Source organism: Bos mutus, chromosome 8, assembly GCF_027580195.1.
Source record: "Bos mutus isolate GX-2022 chromosome 8, NWIPB_WYAK_1.1, whole genome shotgun sequence".
Lineage (NCBI taxonomy): Eukaryota > Metazoa > Chordata > Mammalia > Artiodactyla > Bovidae > Bos > Bos mutus.
The window spans coordinates 1,956,350-1,964,359 of record NC_091624.1 but is presented as its reverse complement, the minus strand read 5'-3'; positions in this window follow the sequence as shown (position 1 = coordinate 1,964,359).

The following is an 8,010-nucleotide window of genomic DNA, read 5'->3' as shown; positions in this document are numbered from 1 at the left end:
GAGGCCTGGCGTGCTGCGATTCATGGGGTCGCAAAGAGTTGGACACGACTGAACGACTGATCTGATCTGATAACAGTGTTACTCTCTGGGTGACAGGGCCTCCTATTGGAGGTTTTCCATTGTAGGAGGGCGGGTCAGTGAGGAAAGATTCTAAGAGTTTGTCTGAATTCTGGATTTGATCACTAGTGTGAAGATATCACTTTTCACTTTCATGCATTGGAGAAAGAAATGGCAACCCACCCCAGTATTCTTGCCTGGAGAATCCCTGGGACAGAGGAGCCTGTTGGGCTGCTGTCTGTGGGGTCGCACAGAGTCAGACACGACTGATGTGACTTAGCAGCAGCAGCAGCAGCAGTGAAGATATTTAAGATATGAGATGAATAAAGGCTCCCCACGGTATGAGTGGTGTAGGGATATGTTACCACTGGTCCAGTCAAGGATGGATGTGGGGGGGGGCTGAATCTCCCAGAGGAGTTATGGATAGACATATCCAGCAGTCTTTAGCCAACTGTGGGTTAGAGGCATTGGGGAGAGTATGGGTTAAATTAAGGGTCCGGAATAGATAGTTGAAGTTAGGGTTTTGAAAGAGTTCTTGGTCAGAGGAGAGAAAGAAGATAGGAAGAAGATGTTAACCAATATTTGGGGAAGTAAATATAAGGTAGACTGTTGTGGAGAAGAACTGGATTTCAAAAGGGTAAAAGTTATAAAAGGTCCCCTGCAGCCACAGGGTAGAGATGTAATCTTCATCGTGTTCGAACGTGGATCCTTGAGGACTCGAGACCCAGATATCTGTCAGGAGTTGTTCCAGAAGTAATTGCAGCCGTGAAACCAACAGGCTCATCTGTCGTCAGCTGGGGCCGGTGGAAGCCATGAGAACTTTGGAGTTGTAGGGCCTGTGGAAGAAACTCGGTTAGTTTTTGTCTGGTAAGCATTCTCATCATTGGGCTGCATAACCTTTTTTAGTCAAGTAATGTGCACCCAAGGGGTGATTTCTTTTAATTTTGCAGTGGTAGGGGTCAGCAGAATTACCGTGTAGGGTCCTTGCCATTTGGGGATTAGATCTGAGTGGGACTGAACTGTCATATAGATTTTGTCTCCTATTTGGAGGAATGGGTACAGGAGATTGGGATGCGGTTGAGGGAGTAGGTTATCCATATGTTGCCAAAGGGCATCTTGTATCTGGGCAAGTAAGGGAAAAGGCAGGTGGGATGGCAGTTGGGACCATCATGGGAGTGGGGGAGTCCTAAAAGTACTGTGGCCCATACATGGCCTCGAACGGACTGATATTTAGAGGTTTTTTTGGTAAGGCCTGGCAAAATTATTGCAGGTGGTGACTGCAGCCATGAAATTAAAAGATGCTTACTCCTTGGAAGAAAAGTTATGACCAACCTAGATAGCATATTAAAAAGCAGAGACATTACTTTGCCAACAAAGTTCTGTCTAGTCAAGGCTATGGTTTTTCCAGTAGTCATGTATGGTTGTGAGAGTTGGACTATAAAGAAAGCTGAGCATCGAAGAATTGATGCTTTTGAATGTGGTGTTGGAGAAGACTCTTGAGAGTCCTTTGGACTGCCAGGAGATCAAACCAGTCCATCCTAAAGGAGATCAGTCCTGGGTGTTCATTGGAAGGACTGATGCTGAAGTTGAAACTCCAATACTTTGGCCACCTGATGCAATGAGCTGACTCATTTGAAAAGACCCTGATGCTGGGAAAGATTGAGGGTGGGAGGAGAAGGGGATGGCCCAGAGGATGAGATGGCTGGATGGCATCACTGACTCAATGGACGTGAGCTCCGGGAGTTGGTGATGGACAGGGAGGCCTGGTGTGCTGCGGTACAAGGAGTCGCAAAGAGTTGGACACGACTGAGCAACTGAATTGAACTGGACCTTTAAGAGGGCTAAAGGGAGGAGTTTAATCCAATCTTGATGAAGTTTGATTGTTAATTTAGTCAGTTTCTTTTAGGACTCGATTGGCTCTCTCAACCTTACCGGAGGACCGGGAGTGATAAGGAATGTGAAACCTCCAAGGAATTCGAAGGGCTCGTGCAATATTTTGGGTGATTTGGGATGTGAACTTGGGCCCATTGTCAGACTGGAGGGAGGAAGGCATCCCAAACCTGGGGAGGACTTCAGTAAGGATAAGGTGAGCCACAGTAGGGGCTTATTTGTTAGTAGTCGGGAAAGCTTCGATCCATCCAGAAAATATATCTATGAAGACTAGGAGAAATTTAACCCTTTTTACGAGTGGCATGTGGGTGAAATCTACCTGCCATTCTTGTGTGGGAAGATGTCTGAGAATTTGGTGGGTGGAGAAGGGGGTGGGTGATGAATGTTAGAATGGGGGTTTGTCCACTGACAAGTGGTACAGGTTTGGCTCAGATTACTTAAATAAGCCACATTGTCTTTAGTTAACTCAATAGTTCTGAAGGAAAGTCTTAAGTACTTTTGCGGAGGGGTGGAAAAGAGAATGTAAATATGAAAGTAATGTGTGGCTGTTTGGCTTGTCAACCTGGGCTATAGTAAAGACAGGACTAACAGAGGCAGCCTGCTGCTTTGCTTCATGATCTGCTATGTTGTTATAAAAGGAGATAGGGCCGTGTCGCTGATGTCCCTGGCAACGTATTACAGCAGCTTGTTTTGGGAGCTGAGCCGCATGGAGGAGTTCAGAAATAAAAGAAGCATTGAGAATAGGCGTGCCGTTCTGAGTCAGGAATCCCCTTTCCCTCCAGATTATAATGTTAGAATGTAATATGTTGTAGACATATTTGGAGTCAGTGTAAATGTTTATCTTTTGATCTTTGGCTAGGGTCAAAGCTTGTGTAAGACCTATCAGTTCAGCCTTCTGTGAGGATGTGTGAGCTGGGAGTGTGGCTGACTTCACGAGGCGGGGGTAGGGGGGATAACTTTGTCAGGCTGTCCCTGGACTATAGCGTATTCAGCCCCAAGTGGGGCTTGCTTCTGGGTACTGCCATCTGTGAACCAGGATGGGACTGTGGGGTCAGTAAGGGGCTGATCGGTTATATGTTCTAAGGTCTAAACACAGTCATAGGATAGGTGTTCTGCTTCTGGATCTGGTGTAGGGAGTAAGCTAGCAGGATTAAGAGGTTTACAAGGCGTAAAAGAAAGGGATAGGTCGAGGAGGTGTGTGTGGAGGATCTGTAGTCGAGTAGTGGGCAGAGAAAGGAAAGCCCGATGAGAGAGTAAATCTTTGAAGGAATGAGGAGAGCATACATTTAGAGGGGCATTTCAGATTAGGTTTTGGGCTTCAGGTGTTAAGAGGGTGGTTGCAACCAAGGCCTGGAGACAAGGTGGCCATCTGAGCGTGACGGGATCGAGTTGTTTGGATAAGTAAGCTAGAGGGCCCTATATGTCCTCGCGTTTCTGGCACAGAATCCCTAAGGCATGTCCTTGTCGAGAATGTACAAAAAGGAAAAAAGGCCTGGTGTAATCAGGTAAGTAAAGAGAAGGCGCCCGTAGTAAAAGTTTGCTAAGTGTCTGTATGGGGGTGTGGAGAGAGGTGGGGGCCATTAAGGGTTCATCTAAGTTTCCTCGAGTAGCTTGGTAGAGGGGTTTTGCATGGAGGGCAAAATTTGGGACCCATATTCAGAAGAAGTTTAATAGACCTAATAGAGAAAGACGTTTCCTCTTGGTTTGGGGCCTGGGGGTCTGTGTCAAGGTTCGAAGTCTCTGAGTTGGGATTATTTTGGATGTGGGAGTGAGAAGCGATCCTGTGTAACTGTCAGTGGCGGAAGCAATTGTGCTTTGGAGAGGGAGGCTCGTAGGCCCGTTGCCTGGGGCATTCAATGCATTGCGGTGTGGAATAGGCAGTTACGGCGAGAGGAACTACATAAATCGTCTACATGTTGGAGTGAGGTAGTAGAGCCTAGGTCTAAAGTCTGTAGGTCTCTTTGGAGGGCTTGACCGAAAAAATGAGGGCTACCTCTAAACCCTTGTGGTAAAGCAGTCCAAGTTAACTGTTGAGATTGATATGTGTCTGGGTCCGTCCAGGTGAAGGCAAATAGGGGCTGTGAGGAGTGCTGTGGGGTACAGTCAGGAAAGCATCTCTGAGGCCCAGTACCCTGAAGTAGGGTGTGTCAGGGGAATATGTGAGAGAAGGGCGCAGGGATTAGTGACCACGGGGTGTACAGTATCATGGCCTCATTGATCTTGAGAAGATCTTGGACTAGACGCCAGGAGTGGGGCCCCTTTTTGACTGCCAGTATAGGGGTATTATGAAGAGAACAGATGGGCTGCAAAAGGCCGGCTTTGAGCAGTCTGGAGATTATTGGTTTAGGTCCTTGTCAGGATACTGTGGGCAGGGTATACGGAGTTTGGGTTATGACCGGAGAGGGATTTTTAGAAAAACCTGGACGGGGGAATGGTGTCAGGCTACTGACGGGGCTTCGGTGTCCCAGACCCGAGGATCTCTCGGGGAAGGTCAGGGGGCAGATTTTGGGAGTGAGGGCTGGCCAGGGGTTAGGGTGCCAATTGGATGCAAAGAATTGATATGGGATCTAAGAATGGGATGTTTATAGAAGTTTGTAGCTTAACCAGAAGATCACATCCCCCCAGTGCCACTGGGCATTGAGGAACTATAAAAGGATGTGTCAGTGTGGTTTTGCCAAAGGAATGTAGGAGAGGAGGTGTTATTTTGGGATAAAAAGGGATGCCTGAGACCCCTTCGATGGCCACTTCTGAAGGTTGGAGAGGGCGCTTAAAGGAGGTTAAAAGTGAAAAGGCTGCTCCAGTGTCTATTAGAATGAGACTTTGTGTCCGGCCACTGTGCCAATTACCCAAAGCTCCAAGTCTGTCTGTATGGGATGGGCTTGTGGTCTGGAGCTTGGGCTCCGTCACTGGAATAATTCAGGCACAATTGGGTCACCTCTCACCTCATCCGAGGAGCCATGGTCTGGGGTTCCAGGGCCCCCCAAGTCTGGTTCCCAGCCCATTGTTGTTGGGCCTGGGGTGGACCCCGAGATTTGATGGGTAGTGTCTGAGGACAATCCATTTTCCAGTGTCCCCATGTTTGCAGGTGGGGCAGGGTTTGGTGGGTGGCCAGGAGTTTGGGCAGAATTTGGCCCAGTGTCCCACTTGGTTACATCTAAAGCAGGGGCCTGGAAGGTTAGGTCCCATACGGGTGGGTCGAGGTTGGCGGGCCAGTTCAGTTCAGTTCAGTCGCTCAGTCATGTCCAACTCTTCGCAACCCCATGAATCGCAGCACACCAGGCCTCCCTGTCCATCACCAACTCCCAGAGTTCACTCAGACTCACGTCCATCGAGTCAGTGATGCCATCCAGCCATCTCATCCTCTGTCGTCCCCTTCTCCTCCTGCCCCCAATCCCTCCCAGCATCAGAGTCTTTTCCAATGAGTCAACTCTTCGAATGAGGTGGCCAAAGTACTGGAGTTTCAGCTTCAACATCATTCCTTCCAAAGAAATCCCAGGGCTGATCTCCTTCAGAATGGACTGGTTGGATCTCCTTGCAGTCCAAGGGACTCTCAAGAGTCTTCTCCAACACCACAGTTCAAAAGCATCAATTCTTCGACGCTCAGCCTTCTTCACAGTCCAACTCTCACATCCATACATGACCACAGGAAAAACCATAGCCTTGACTAGACGGACCTTTGTTGGCAAAGTAATGTCTCTGCTTTGAATATGTCATCTAGGTTGGTCATAACTTTTCTTCCAAGGAGTAAGCGTCTTTTAATTTCATGGCTGCAGTCACCATCTGCAGTGATTTTAGAGCCCCCCAAAATAAAGTCTGACACTGTTTCCACTGTTTCCCCATCTATTTCCCATGAAGTGATGGGACTGGATGCCATGATCTTCGTTTTCTGAATGTTGAGCTTTAAGCCAACTTTTTCACTCTCCACTTTCACTTTCATCAAGAGGCTTTTTAGTTCCTCTTCACTTTCTGCCATAAGGGTGGTGTCATCTGCATATCTGAGGTTATTGATATTTCTCCCGGCAATCTTGACTCCAGCCTGTGCTTCTTCCAGCCCAGCATTTCTCATGATGTACTCTGCATATAAGTTAAATAAGCAGGGTGACAATATACAGCCTTGACATACTCCTTTTCCTATTTGGAACCAGTCTATTGTTCCATGTCCAGTTCTAACTGTTGCTTCCTGACCTGCATATAGGTTTCTCAAGAGGCAGGTCAGATGGTCTGGTATTCCCATCTCATTCAGAATTTGCCGCAGTTTATTGTGATCCACACAAAGGCTTTGGCATAGTCAATAAAGCAGAAATAGATGTTTTTCTGGAACTCTCTTGCTTTTTCAATGATCCAGTGGATGTTTGTTAGATAGGTCACAAATAAACATTAATAGCATGTATTTAATACTGAATATTTCCCAGTTCACATGAACCTGGAATTTATTGTTTAATTTAGAATTATTTGATTTGTAAGCACTTACTTTTCTTTAAGCCAATTAAATAGAGCTCATTTACAAATTAACCTCAAAAATATTGCCCAGAGACAAAGACATACCAAGACATATATAGACATACACAACGCAAGATCTAGCTTCATTTTCTAAGCTTAGTCATGAATTAGATATTACAATATAAAATTTACTAGTTTATAAAAAACAGTTCGAATAAATAAAACTTTTAAAGGCTTTCCCCCATTTTTCCTCAGTCTCAGGAGTTAGAGATGGTCTAGATAAGTGTTCCTGAGAGCCCTAGTCTCAAGGCACAGGGAAAGGAAAGCAAGTTCTAACAGAATGGTGGCAGGTCTAAACCAAATGGTGGCCAGGCAAAGCAAAATGGCCATCAAAAATCAGAACACAACACAGAGTTAAAACACACACACACAGACCTGGCGCTCCTCATCATACAGTGCCTTAAATACGAGAATAGTCTCTCAGAAAATCTTCTGTTAAAAACAGAGAACTTCAGATCCAAGTACTAACAGAGTAAATGAAAATACCTCAGGTCTTCAAAGATTTCAAAGGGAGGAAAGGAAGCCAGCTTGAAAGAAGAAGGGGGAGGAGGAGGGAGAGGGGGCTAAAGGGGTGGCCTTACAGACATCTCCTGACACCTGCAGATACCCAGGTGTTATGGGACTTTACCCTGGGCCTCCAGAGAAGGGAGGACTGAACTCGGCCCTACCAGAAACCAAGCCAGAACAGAACCAGAATTCGAGTTCTCTGCAAAGAGGAGGTGATCAGTCTCTAATCCTCATCTCAGGCTGAGGCCCTTCCACCAGATTCCTGCGTCCAGGACCAGGGGACTAGAAAAAAGGGGGAGGATAGGAAGGGTTAAGGAGAGCAAAGAGAGCGGGAAGGGGAGAGAGGTCCATAAAGTCTCTTGTTTCTTTCCGGTCAGGGCAGTCTGGCCAGTTGTCTGCATCAGGAGGAGTCCAGGGACAAAAGGGTCCCAGATGTGGCCACTGGGTCTGGTCCATCGGCAGGCAAGCTGGCCACTGAGTACCCCGAGCGGTCAGGGTGTCAGTGGCAGCAAAGAAAATTCCCTGCCAGAATCACCATTTGTTGCAGGAAGGGTGACCCCTTCCAGGGCCCGAAACTGGGCTCTTGTCTACACTCAGAAATGAATTGTCCGAGGAGACACATGTGCTGACGAAGCAAGAGATTTTATTGGGAAATGGCGCCCGGGTGGAGAGAGGTAGGGTCAGGGAACCCAGGAGGACCACTCTGCCATGTGGCTCGCAGTCTTGGGTTTATGGTGATGGGATTAGTTTCCAGGTTGCCTTTAGCCAATCATTCTGACTCAGAGTCCTTCCTGATGGTGCACGCCTTGTTCAGCCAAGATGGATGCCAGCGAGAAGGATTCTGGGAGGTGGTCGGACATGTGGTGTCTCCTTTTGACCTTTTCTGAACTTTTCCGGTTGGTGGTGGCTTATTAGTTCCGTGTCCCTTACCATGACCTCCTGTTGTAAAACAACTCGTGCAAATGGTTACTACGGTGCCTGGCCAGGGTGGGCGGTTTCGGTCAGTGTGCTTCCCCAAACACTTGCAGAGAGAAGAGGGCTTCTAAGTTCCCAGAA